Source organism: Sciurus vulgaris (genome assembly GCF_902686455.1).
Source record: "Sciurus vulgaris genome assembly, chromosome: 6".
Classification (NCBI taxonomy): Eukaryota; Metazoa; Chordata; class Mammalia; order Rodentia; family Sciuridae; genus Sciurus; species Sciurus vulgaris.
Genome location: NC_136466.1, coordinates 37,661,094 through 37,674,885, shown reverse-complemented (window position 1 = coordinate 37,674,885; position 13,792 = coordinate 37,661,094). Strand labels below are relative to the sequence as shown.

The window sequence follows — 13,792 nt, the reverse complement described above, 5'->3', positions numbered from 1 at the left end:
TGTCCCTGTCTTCTCTGAAATTCTCAAAGCTCCTGGAGGGAAAGGACTACAGGAGGAATCATGGTGGCTGTTTGAATGATGTCCATCTGCCTGTCTGCTGTGTTGAGCAGCAAGTACTAGAAAGGTATGATCAAGGGAAAAGTAATCAGCGTTTATTTAGTCCTTACTAGGTGGTCTACACCCTTTGTCTCATTTCATTAATGCCTTAGAAGAAGATGAGATATTACTAATTTGCTAATGAGAAGTTTGAGGATCAGAGAGAATGAAGACTTGTCCAAGGTCCCTCACAGCTGGGCAGGAGGGGATCTGGAGTTTCCACCAGTCTGTGTTTCCAATAACTGTGCGTGTGTGGTCTAAGACACAGCAGGGAGACCTACCCTGGCTCCCATGCTGGGAACACTATGCTCTCCCATGTTTCTGAAAGCCACCTGAGAGGCCCCCTAGAGTAGAAGTGCCTGTGTGTCCCTGCTAGTAAGAGACCTCAATCCTCTGGAACCTGCAGAGTGAAGGAGGCTGAGATCTGAAATAGGGTTCTTGCTAGCAGCAGAAACATGGACCCTGAGGTGATTGATGTGTGGAGCAGGCACACATTAGTTTCCATGCCCAGGGTGTTCCATTAGAAGCTTCCTGTTGTGGGACTGTCCTGCATGTATGTTCCCTCTCTGTGCATGTGACTGCTCTCTAGGTGGGCCTTTGTGCTTCATGGTGTTCTTGTATCTGCGTAAGTAGATGTATACATGTTCTTGTATACATGTAAGCCTGTATATGTACTCTCCGAGAGTTTGCACAAAGTGCCTTTCCATGTGGCCTTGAATTCTGACCATGCATCTGAGTGTATCTTTTGTGAATTTGCAGGTTTGGGGGACATGTGTGTGACTGATGGGGGAGCTGGAATGGGTTGGGGTATAGTCTGAGGAGAGGGTATATATGGTGACAAAAGCCTCCAGCAAACACTGCCTTGGGTTCAGCTTCCCCCTTAAAGTTTTTGCTCCTTGAGTTAAAGGTCAATGCTTTCCATATCTCTACCCTAGACATTCCTGGCATGGCTCTTTAGAGAATTCGCAGTTTGAATTCCAACTTCACCATCTGCTATGCAGGAGGCTAGTGATTATTCACTTTCCTAGGCACTGGTTTTCCTCTGTGAGATGAGGATAGTCACTGTTTTGTGGCTTGGAGATGGTACAGTATGGCCAGTCCAGAGGAGGTTCTTTGAGCTGAGTGTGATATAGAAAGAAGTCCTGTAAAAAGGTGTTCTTCTGCTTGTTTCCCAATGTGTGCATAAGCAGGGATGTTTCCTTGACATTCTTGCAAGACAATTTCCTTACTTTCTAGCCATGCCCACCCTTTTCTCTGGCACCAACTAATGCAGAGGAGGCGAGACCCTCTTAAACCTGCTGTGTAACTTAAAATAACTACAGTCATTTGCATTGGAAAAATGTTGCTTGTGTGGGCTTTCTCAACTTTCCTCCACAATGAATTGTGCTGATTTTTCACCCACAGTGGAAAGGTAAAGTTAAGGCAGAGGTATCTTCCATTTAAAAGGAAGAGGCTACACAGAATGTTCGAAGCTATAGGCTTCCTAAACTAAGGTGTGAATTTGCTTTGCATTCTTATGACTTCCTCAGGTAGGGTCCACCTGGTGGTGTCACTGGCTATTGCAACCCAGCTCTATTCTTCCTTGTTAAATACCCAGGAAAAAGATGCAGAATAAAAAATGTGACCAAGTGCCCTACTGAAACTGCAAATTAGCACAATGGAAGTCAGTATGGAGACTTCTCAAAAGACTAGGAAGGGAAACACCACAGTCCACTCCTTGGTATTTATTCAAAAGAACTAAAAGCAGCATGCTATGGTAATACATGCCCACCAATGTTTATAGCAGGACCATTCACAATAGCCAAGTTATGGAACCAGCCTAGATTTTTGTCAATAGATGAATTGATAAGGAAAATGTGGTGTATATACACAATGGAGTTGTATTTGGCCATAAAGAAGAATGAAATTATGCCATATGTTGGTAAGTGAATGGAACTAGACAACATCATGCTCAGTGCAATAAACCAGACTCAGAACATCAAGGGTCAAATGTTTTCTTTCATATGTGAAAGCTAGAGAGAAAAAATAAATTTAAAAAATGGGATCCTATGAAAACAGAAAGGAAAGCAGTAGAGCAAATGAAGGGGATTGAGGGGGAAGGAGGAGAGGAGGGAAAAGTACCAGGGAATGAAATAGATCAAACCATGTTATGTGCATATATGAATATACTACAATGAACCCCACTATTAGGTATGATTATAACACATCGATAGAACAATAAAAAATAAAAATAAACTAATTAATTTAAAGCAACTTTTAAAAATGCCGTACTGAACCAAGCATTGCATGCTGGGTTTGCTGCCCATGTGACTTTCCTTCTATTCTCCGGTCAGACAGCAATCCTGTTTTACTGGCAATGCGTCCAGCCTGCTCAGGGTTACTCAGTATTAGGAGAGAAGACCAGGATTTAAGTTTTGGTCTCCCAACTCCAAGTCATCTCCATGAAGGCAACTCCTTTAAAGAAATGGGATACTTGTTTCAGATGAATTTGATGTGGAAGTCAAATAGGTGAGAAAAGTTAGTGTGAACCTGCACTCACTGAGGTGGGCGGTGGGCCTGGAGACCCCTTTTTTTCCCTGAGGTGGGTCTGCTTTTTTTCCCTGAGGTGGCCTGTGAGGCCTGTCTTGGGACTTCAAAGAGCACAGCTGGAAAACCATGTGGCTACAAGTTACCAACTCTACAAGAAAGACCTGGGTTGGCAGATAGCTCTGGAAGCCCTGAGGAAGCATAAAGGAGACTAAAAGAGCAAAGATGTGAAAAATGATCGAAACAGCTGCCCCCTTCAAGGAAATGTAAGGACGAGAAGCCATCAGTGTCCTGTGTTCCCCAGGATACACTACAGCTCTCCCCCATCCATGTCAGCAAAATTCTGGGTCCATGATTCTGTCTACTATGCCTTTTTATTGGAGGACATATGTCTGATTTCTAGATAAATGTGGCAAGAAAAATAGGACTCTACCATCTGGAAGAATTTTTGTGGTATATCATTGTTTTAAAAAATACATTCATAAAATTATTTCCTAACAACCTCATGATCACAAGCTATAATTATCTCACGTGTTTATATTCTTACTTTTATCTGTCTTTCCAACCAGACCGTGAGCTACATGGGAGCAAGAATCTTGACTTGTTCAGTGTGGCATCTCAGTACCTGGCCCAGAGGCCAGCCTATGGTGGGCATTCAACAAACATAGGTAGATGACCAATCAGACCAACACGGAACATTATTATTATTTTATAGGCAAGGAAACCAAGGTTCTTTGGGGTGGAGGGGCTGCCCATGATCAAGCAGCTGGCAGCTAGCCAAGTCATCATTTGGACCCAGTTCCCAACTTTACTGTTAACTATGGAGCAACAATGAACCAAATGCATATATTTATTAAGCCCCAAATCTACCTTGTAGTTTTCTGGTCCAACTCCTTTCAGTCTGAAAGTCACCAGACTGTCTGCATGTCAGGGACACAAAGGCAGGAAGATCTCTCTGGGGCCTGGGGAGGATTAATCAGCAATTAGTGTGCAAAATACTTTCCAGACAAATGTTAAGTATTATTAGTATTTAAATTTAGTTTCATCTTCCCCTGCATCCCCACAAAAGGGGAACAGATGGCCCTGGCTCCAGGTGGAGAGGGGAAGGGTGGGGCCAAGTGGGAAGTTTGTAAGACTCTGGCTTCCAATTATCTCCTCCCTGCCTGATGTGAAAGCCCATCCATGCCCTGACCCCGGTGGGGCCATGGGGAGGCCTTCCTTGAAAAGCTGAGTGAAGGTCATGGGAAATCGCAGCTTGGGGTCTGAATTCCCCTTCCTAGCTGTGTGTCCTTGAGTAGGGCATGGCTCCTAGCCAAAACCTCAGGTCAGGCTTGGAGTGGGGAGTGAATGAGACCAAGCACGAAAATGCACTAGCCCTGACCCACTAAACCTTTCCTTTTTCCATCTCCTTTACGAGACCCAAGTTGGGGTCTTGAAAATACCTCAAATGTGGAATCTTGTAGCTCTGAACATAATCTTCGGCCCCACTACCTGTGCGATCTACTCCATTCTGGACTTCATGTTCCCTATCTGTGAAATGGGCAAGACATTGGCACCTGCTCTGCCTACTTTGCAGGGTAAAGATCAACTGAGATGATGATTTTCTAGATTATAAAGGGCAATGCGGGTGGGAATGATGATCATTGTTTATTCCTGTCCTATGCCCCCAGGGCCTCTGGTTGAAGGTAGAAAGCCTGGACAAAACCCACAGATAACATACTCTGATGAACCCCAAATCTGGGCTCCCCCAGAAAGAGGTCCTCTCTTTCTAGATGATTTGCAGTTGATAGAACAAACACCTGGTCCTAATGGCAACATCTTGCCACCCCACAGGGGAACTTGTTTGAGACAATGGGACAACCCAGTGGAGGGCATAGGGAAGAGATGGAGAGAGCCAGCTTTCTGGTGACATTATTAATACCCTGGTTGCAGCTATACCTGAGTTTTCAGTAGCATGAGCCAGTATTGTACCTTCTTCCAGTCTGAATTTTTAAAAACCACTTTCAACTGAAACTTTTCTTGCTAAATGACCTACAACAAAAATTTTGATTCTCACAAAACCTTTGATTTCAACAATGGGAGTAACACAGACATTAGCACCTGGGAATAAGGTACTGACCTGTGTATTCAATTTGTTAATATTTTGTGCAACTTTTTGTGTTCATGAGGGATACTGGTTTATTCTTGTAATGAATGTCCTTGTCTGGTTTTGGTATCAAGCTAATGCCAACTTCTTAAAATGAGTTGGGAAGGTTCCCTCTTGTTTTCTAAAACATTTAATGTAGAATTGATATTATTTCTTCCTTAAATATTTGGTAGAATTTTCCAGTGAATCATGGTTCAGATTTTTTGATGCTATAAATTTCTTTTTTTAAAAAAGGAGCTGTTTTGCTCACTATTTCTGTCTTATGCATTGATTGAATTATTTCCCAACATTTTGTTTCCCAACATTTTCCCTGGATTCTTGTTTTGGGTTCCACCGGGCTCCGGTAACTGTAAAATGATCTAAATTTATGTGTTATGATTTTGCAGTTTTTACATTTAAAAAAAGCAAAGCAACAAATTGCTTGCAATCTGTTTAAAAGAAATGAACAGAATGTGGTTAACTTTGATCTTATGTTAAAGTTGAAGCACCATGCTTGCCTTCCTGCCTCACCCATTGCTCTCTGTGTTGTCCCAAGTTGACCCCTTGGTCCAGCCTCTTGGCCTTTGCTCATGCTATTGTCTTTCTCTGGAGCACCTTTCTTTAACCCTGCTCTGGCTCACTCCATTGGGATATAGCTTCTGCAAATTTCTCTACAATTCCCAGGCTAAACTAGGTGACAGGGTCCTGACTACCCCTGCTTACCATGCTTCCCTACTCCAGCATGAATCATATTATAGTCACATATCACTTAACTGTGGGACACATTCTGAGAAATGCATCACTATGTGAATATCCTGGAATGTACTTACATAAACCGCGATGGTATACGTCAATCTCTTGATGTGGTCTCTTAATGAAATCAAGGGACTCAGTAAACATAGGATGTGTGAGGCTGTTGCTGGCATAACATAGTTATTGTTTCATAGTAAAACTTTTTTAAAGTAAGTAGATGTAGGACATACTAAAATAATGATAACATATTAATGTAAATACACAGAACAATAGCAGAGTCATTTATTATCATTAGCAAGTATTATGTATGGTACACAATTGTATATGATAACTTTTATACAACTGGCAGCACACAAGTCTGTTTACACCAGCATTGCCACAAACACATAATGTATGTGCCGCGACTTTATGATGGCTATGAGGTCACTAGGCAATAGAAATTTTCAGCTCCATTATAATCTAATGGTACCACCATTACATATTTGGTCTGTTGTTGACTGAAACATCATTTTGCAGTGAATGACTACATTGAAATTGTCTAATCTGTCTTTTCCCTATACTATGAAGTCCCTTCATCTATTCAGTTCATTGTTAGATTCCTGCTCTGAGAACAGAGACTAGCACATGGCACTTGGTAAATACTCGTTGAATGAATGAACACTTATTGTTATTCATGACTATAGTCACAGCAATAAAACCCACTTATATTTCACATCTCTGAATAGTTATGAGTGGTTTTCACTTGCAGTGTCTCATTGGAATCCTCACAGTAATTCTGTATAGTTGGTGTCATTACCTTATTTTCATATTTGTGGACACTGAGGCCCAAGGAGACATATTGACTTGCTAAGTTGCATAAATAGCAGAGCTGGTATCCAAAGGCTTCCTGACTCCAAATCCAGGGATTCCCTCTGTATCTCAGTTATATGTCAAGATGCTATTGGTCTGGAGAATGTTATATGATTAACCCTTAAGCAAAATCTGTGCTAAAGCAGCAGCCAAAGGGGGTCCCCCAGGGAGGAACATTGAGCCATTCTTCCAGCAGGGGTGGAGCCCAGTGCAGTGACTGAGAGACTTGCAGAAATGTTGCTTCCAGGTTAGACAGGACTTCAGTCACCAAGAAAGGGGTGTGAGGCAGCACAAAGTTGAAAGAAGAGGACTGGCTGTGGCAGGTGGACAGAGTCCCTTACAGTCCGGGTACTTGCTGACTTTGGGTGAAGGATCAGCGACTCCCTTTCCAGCCTTTCATTCCTACCCCAGATCCTTATGGCCAAACTTTTCTAGACCATACCTGTCCAGTGAATGTGGAAAACCAAACCTAAAAGAGTCATAGCTATCTGGGCACAGTGGTGCACATCTGTAATCCCAGCAGCTAGGGAGGCTGAGGCAGGAGAATCACAAGTTCAAAGCCAGCCAGCAACTCAGTGAGACCCTGTTTCAAAATAAAATACAAAATAGAGCTGGGAATATGGCTTAGTACCAAAACAAAACAAAACAAAACTCATGGTTAGAATTTGGGCTTTGTACTTGAGCCTTTGATCTCTTTCCTACAGTTCCTTCCCATTTCCATTTGCCTGGTTAACTTTAACACATCCTCAGGTCTTGGCTTAGACAGCACCTCCTCTAGGAAGTCTTCCCATATTCTCCATGTTGGAAAGGGAGTCCCTTTTGTGCCCCTCCTGCCCCACCTGCTGTGCTTCTTCTAATCTCAGATGTGAGCAACCCAGAGTCTTGCTGATTGTTCACATTCATGACCACAGTCTCTTTGAGGTCAGAGACTGTGCTTTCTTCATCTCTACATCTGCAAAGTGAGTATAGCAATTCCTCATTAAAAGGTAGATTAGAAAGACTTGGTAATAAAAGAGATTTCAAAACTCTCCAAAACTTTATAGCTGATTCAATGCAGACTAGTGTATTTATATATATATATATTTTTTTTTTTTTTTTTTTTTTTTTTTTTTGAGTTAATGTTACAGAGCACAGAGTGCTGGGGTCTTCCTGTGTGTGGCCTCTCAGTGCATACTTCCTTCTTTTGGTCTGAGCAGTGAAGAGTCCTGGGCAGAGGTGCTTTCCTGGAAGGCATGGAAGATTGAGGAGCCCAATCAGGTCTCCTGAGTTGCCTATGCTCCTGCAAGACCTCAAGCCCACCTTGGCTCCTTGGAGGCGTGGAGGAGAGGTTTGACTCCATTTTCTTGGAGCCCAAGGGTTGACAGATTCCCTTGAGTTTGTCAGCTTGGTCAGCACTTTCAAAAGGAGCATAACACTGAAAGCGCAGGGGGCCCAGGAAGGAGCTGGATACAGGCAAACAAATAGCAGAAAGCAGTTTCCAAAGCCCACATTTCTGGTTGTGCTGGCAGTTGCCCAGCTCAGCAGAAAAAAACACAGATACTGTCACACAGACCTCTTTTAGCTCTTAGGACTGTACACAACTTTAATAAGTCAGTTCATCTCTCTAGGCCTCAATTTTCTCTCCAGAAATGGGTCCATCAGAACTTAACTTTCTCTGTTTTTGTAGAGACCCAACAGGTCCTTTGGTCTATTTTTCATTGCCCTGACACAGGGTCAGACACATTGGAAATGAGGAGCTGCAGTTGGTTGACTATTAATGACTTCTAGTTCCCATTACAGACACTGAGACTACGCTCAATGTCACACTGGGGCTGGGTATATAGCTCAGTTGGAAGAGTGCTTGCCTTGCAAGCACAAGGCCCTGGGTTCAATGCCCAGAAGTGAAAAAAGAAAAAAAAAAAAAAAAAAGGCACATTGGTATCTTCCATACTCCTTTCATTCAGGACCAGGAGACTTTTTGGTGCCCAGGAACATCTGCTGAAGGATGAATAAGTTCCAAATGGTGGGACTATCAGAAGCATAGAGAAGAGACAGGGAAGGCAGAATAAGGAGCATCTTAGGGTAGCCCAGGAAGGAGCTGGATGTCCTTAAACAAAGTTTCAGGAAGTAGACAAGATACTCTTGTATAAATTGTGTCTCCAACTTTGAACACCCTTTCCATTTCAATGTCTAACATACTAATTTTTCTCTCAGTGTCAACCCAAATGTCACCTCATCACTAGCATTGTACGCAGAATCAATTGCCCCTGCCTCTGTACCTCTTTGGGCTTCTGTTCGTGTGGACTAGACATTTTTAACCCTGTCAGAGTTTTTGATCTACCTTATCTGACCTCCTGCCAGATTGTGGATCTCTTGAGGGCCAGGACCATGTCCAGCCTCTTTGTGGTCTCCGTGGGTCCATGGGTAGGCTGATGGCAGGCTTAATTCACACTCTTCCCTCACAGGAAAGGGTGAATGAATCAACATTCTACTCAGAGCCCATAACAGATGCACCTGTTTCTGAACCCCTCCTGACCCCTTAGTAGCCAATCTGAAGCTCAGTGGTGTGATGGACCTAGTTGCTACCATTCATGCATGCAGGAAAGGAGCAGCTGTTGATCTTAAAAATGGAGTTAGTACGGAGCTATGAAGGGGATGGCTCTGGGAGGCTCTCCATAGTCTTCTCTGCACTTGGTGAGTCCTTTTCCTTCCGGAACTTCAATTTCCCTTTCTGCTTCTTGAGCAGTAGGGAGAGAAGGGATTGAGCTTCAGAGAAAGCAAATGCTTCTTCCACTCCTAAAACTCCATACATTTATTTCTTGGGTTTCTTGGAGACTGACAGATGCATGTAAATATACACATGTGCACATAGCTACACAGATGCACATAGGTATAAACAGATGCACACATACCCAGGCACACATATACACAGGTAGATTAACATCAACATGTACCGGCTTTCAGAAATACATGTACCTAAATGTCATGCTTGCAAAGTATACAAAGACACTTGGGCTGACACAAAGACACATATACACCCCAGATATACAATGCTTCAGTTTATAAGCCATACACGGGCACGTAATCTCATGGACACCCAGTGTGACAGCATAAGCACATGCATATTTCCTTTGGTAATCCAAGGCCTCTTTCAGCAGGTAGAATTGGGGGTCACTGGAGTAGCCTGAATTTCCCTCTTGCAGATAATGGTCCCCTCCCTTCTCTCCAGACCTTGGGTCAGGTGAAGGAGCTGCAGCTGCTTCACCTGGCTAAGCCATGAGTAGGATGAATTCAGCTCTCAGCTCATAGGGGTGGGATCAGGATGGGGACTCATCTCCCAGGTTACTGTCTATGGATGCTGCTTTTTAAAAATAGCTTCCTGCTATTTCCAGGAAAGCTCTGGGGAATGAGGATTTCAGAGATTCAATTTGACTTGTCCCTTGCCTGCCTGTGGAGCTATGCACGAGGGTCTCTCTGGGAGATAACCAGCCTCCCCATTAGTGTTCTAGAGCCTGTGGTAAAGAGGAGAAGGCTAATGGAGGCAGAGGGTTTTTTCACCACTAAACTTCCTCCTCCTACAGGAAGGCTACTTGCTCACCTCTCCTGGCTGGGGCATCACATACCTCCAGGAAGACAGCAGGACATGGTAGCTTTTATCTGGGCTCTGCCATTCCCTGGCTGTTGACTTTGGCCAAGTTGCTTCATGTCTGTAAGTATCAGTGTTTTCAACTAAAAAAAGAGGGCTACTCCTCTCTCCTTCCCTTGTGAGTTGTGAAATTAAGCAGTAGCAGTAAGCCTGATCATCTCTCATCATTGTCTGTGTCCCCTCGCCACTCTCCAGGGGTGGAGAACAGCCTGGTTCACATGAGCATCTCCAGGCCTGCTCTACAGGGCTAGCTGCCTCCCTTCCGTTCCTCCCGCTAGTCTCCTCTTTCTACATTGCCCCTCATTTACCCTTCCAGTGAACATTGTTTCTTTTCTGGATAATCAGTCACCATCCATTTCTGTTTTCAAATCAGAGAGCTCAGAGGGATATCTGGCCAGATGTGTGGGTGAGAGGGACCATCAGAGAGCAACCTGGGACTGGTTCCCAACAAGAGCAGAAGGCACAGCAGTTTTGATGGTGCAGGAACTGGGCTTCCATGAGGCCCTGGGAAGGAGGATCTGGCAGTTGGTGGGGCCCTGGGGTGGATAAGAATGTCACTGGCTTACCCTTACATCCCTGTGAATCCTGTGGCCACAAGCTAAGTCTCCAGGAGAGTTCTGGGTAGGCACTATTCCAGTGATAAAGACCTGGGCCTCAGTCCTGGTGTTGTGCCATTCAACTGTCTGATCTTGAGCATGTGATACAATCTCTCAGTTTCTTCAATCTGTACAGAATGGCAGGGTCACATCAGGGTAGACATATGGTGGAAGATATTCTGTCAGCCATGTATGGCCAGAAGGTTTAATCCCCACCTTGATGGAGACTTGGGAGCAAAAGACTAGGAATAATGGAGTCTTAGGATGTTAGTTCTGGAGGAAACAAGTTCCTTATTTTACAGATAGGGAAATGGAGACCCAGAGAGAGCAAGTGACTTCTCTAAAAGACCCAGCAGAGTTCAGAGGACAGGAGGAGTTCCAGACCTACCTAATCACCCTTTCATCCTTTGGCATATACTGGCAGAGGGACTTGGAGATCAGATCTGGCTCTGGCTGACTCTCCTGGTAGGAGTATCTTCCAGGAGAAGTTGGTGCCCACTTCCAGAAGGTGAGCTTCCATGCATCATCCTTAGGGAGGGTGCATGGTTGGGAAGTGGGCCTCTTCCAATTCCATCACCACTGCTTATTTGCCAGCTGGCTTCAGGCAATAGTTAACCTCTCTGAGCATCAGTTTCATTTCCATGAGCTGGGGGAAAACCTCTTTGCAAGGTTGTTATAAAAATCAAATGAAAGAAGCCTAAGTTAGCTTATGAAGAGACCCCTGGGAAATGCATTTTCCAGCTCTTAGACTGATTTGCATCTTCCTCTCCAAAGGCCCTTGGCCTGAGCTGGGGTAAAAGGCCAATTCCTAGAATCATCTTTGGAACAAGGACCAACAATGGGGCCAAGGAGATGGTGAGGGGAAGGAGCCCAGTTAGGTGTTTTTAGGGTATGCATCCTACCCTGGTGGCTATTTTCCTTCCCTGGACATCACTCTCTCCACCTGTCAGATGGGGGAAACATCCTCTAGGGCTGTGAATCATAGTGTCTCTAGGAACAGAAGGAGTAGACAGAAGCTGCCTTGCACCTGTGGGCTCTGTGGGCTGGTTTGCTCAGGCACTGGGAGCTTTGGAATGTGTGTAGGACAGAAATCACCTGACTCTGCAGAGGCAGGTGTGAATGCCTGTGAGGAGAAGCTACAGGGGTTATCTAGGTCACTGAGGCTCTGAGAAGGGCAGGGACTCAACCAAAGCCACATAGCCAAACAGTGTCTGGGTCAGAATTGCAACCCTTTGTTCAGGAATCTTTTCGTTGAAAAGGCTGAGGTTATGTGGTCCCATTTCCCACCCAAGTCCCTAATTACCTTCAGGAATGAGGTGCTCACTGCCTTCTATGGTTGTCTATGTATTTTCCAACGACTCTGATCCCTAGGTGTTTCTCTTTTACATGAAGCTAAAAATTTATTCCTAAACCCTACAACTGCTACTCACAGGATCAGCAAGAGTTGCTTCCACATACAGACACTTGACAATAGAGATCACATGCCCCTGAGTCTCCCTTTGTTCAAACTTTTACAGTCTCCTGTTCTAATAGAATGACTTCCAGACTTTCACCTTCTTGTCAATGAAGGGACCAGGACACCTTCTCAGGATTCAGTCAGATTTTCAGAGAATATACCACAGAACTCCCAGAGGCAGCCTCAATGAGGACGTTCAATAAATGTGATAACGATTTGGCTTTTTTTATTAGTAAAAACAAAATTGACTCAGAAGTGAAAGAGAAATTTTAAAGGCATTTTCAATTCATGATTTTCATGAGAAGCAGTTAATTTAGAAGCAAATAAAAACATCCAAGTGCCAGGAAAAAATATGCAGTGAAATGTATTTTTTGGACTCTAGTCTGCTTTACTAAATTATCAGAGAATTATACCTTAAATAGACTTTACTCACTGTGAACTCCTTGAGGGTAGAATTGGAGTCTCTTTATCACCCATGACAGCCAGAGCTGTCCAGGGTGCACAGGAGAGAATGGGTACATACATGGATATTTCCAGTTGGTTTATATTTCAGTGTGCAAAAGGTTAATGTATCTGTCTGCTCATTCATCTTTTGGATTGTACAGGTATGTTGAGAAACTCTGGATATCAAGTTATGGATATCAAGCACTGAAAGTATGGTGGGCACGCTGGGTAGCCCCAGGCTGATGTGGTAAGGTGATAAAGAACAAAGTTGGTAGTTTTGCATTCTGAGCATGTATTTCCCTTTCTGTTAGAATGGGTGCCCCCATTTCCTTGGAGGTGGGAACTTCTCTCAATCTCCTTCAGGTGGATTAGGTGGGGCTAAGGCTTAGCCTGAGGCTCCAGTAGAGGCATATGACTAGGTTTTGGCCAATTGCTGCAGTCCATCCTGCACAAGCCTCTATCACAGCCCTCACTCTCCCTGATGGCTCTAGTCTGTCTCCATGTCCATTTCTTCCCTCGAAAGCTGTTTACTCCTTGAGGACAGGGTCAGGACACATCCTTCCTTGAGTCCAGGGTGTCCAGCCCATATCACAAAGAAAAGTGCCTCTCAAGCCTCCAATTCAGTGGTCTCTCCTTATTCAGGTTTTTTGCTTTCTGTAGTTTAAGTGGCCTCTATCGACTATGGTCTAAAAACGTTAAATGAAAAATTACAGAAATAAACAATTAATTAAGTTGCAGGCCATTCTGAGTAGTGTGATGGAATCTCATGCCATCCTACACCTTCCTGCCCCAGACAAGAATTATCCCTTGTCCAGAGTATCCATGCTGTATATGTTACCTATCTGTAAATCACTTAATAGTCATATGAGTCATCAGATCAACTGTCTTAGTATCTCAGTACTTTCATTCAAGTAATCCTTATATGGTAGCTTCACATTATATCACAATGCCTCACTCATTTCATCACAGAGGCATTTTATTATCTCACATTACCACAAGCAAGTTGAGTACAATATAATCAGATATTTTGAGAGCATATTCTTATAAATTTATTATAGTATATTGTTTTACTCTAATAACATTGTTATAAGTGTTTTTTTTTTTTTACTTACTTTGCCCAATTTGTAAATTAAAATTCATTATAGGTATGTATGTATAGAAGAAAACAAGGGTTCAGCACTATCTATGGTTTTAGGTATCCACTGCAGAGTCTTGGAATTATCCCTACCTCCCGGCAGATAAGTGGGGATGGAGGGCAACTATACATTGAATTTCTGCCCAAGGAACTGCTTACTGCTACAGCCCAGTCACCACATTTTTTT

At 43.6% G+C, this 13,792-nt stretch overlaps 1 protein-coding gene across 3 annotated transcripts in view; it reads right to left on the bottom strand.

The window, feature by feature from the left end:
* Positions 1–13,792, bottom strand: part of CPLX2 (complexin 2) — an 83,712-nt gene that overhangs the window by 41,253 nt on the left and 28,667 nt on the right. Inside the window, exon 1 of one of the 3 annotated variants that reach the window (XM_079144298.1) lies at positions 3,493–3,514. The exons of the other annotated variants lie outside the window; for them this stretch is intronic. The gene's annotated coding sequence lies outside the window, so the exon portion shown is untranslated. Of the gene's footprint in view, positions 1–3,492; positions 3,515–13,792 lie in introns of those variants that run through there. 3 annotated transcript variants of the gene reach the window in all.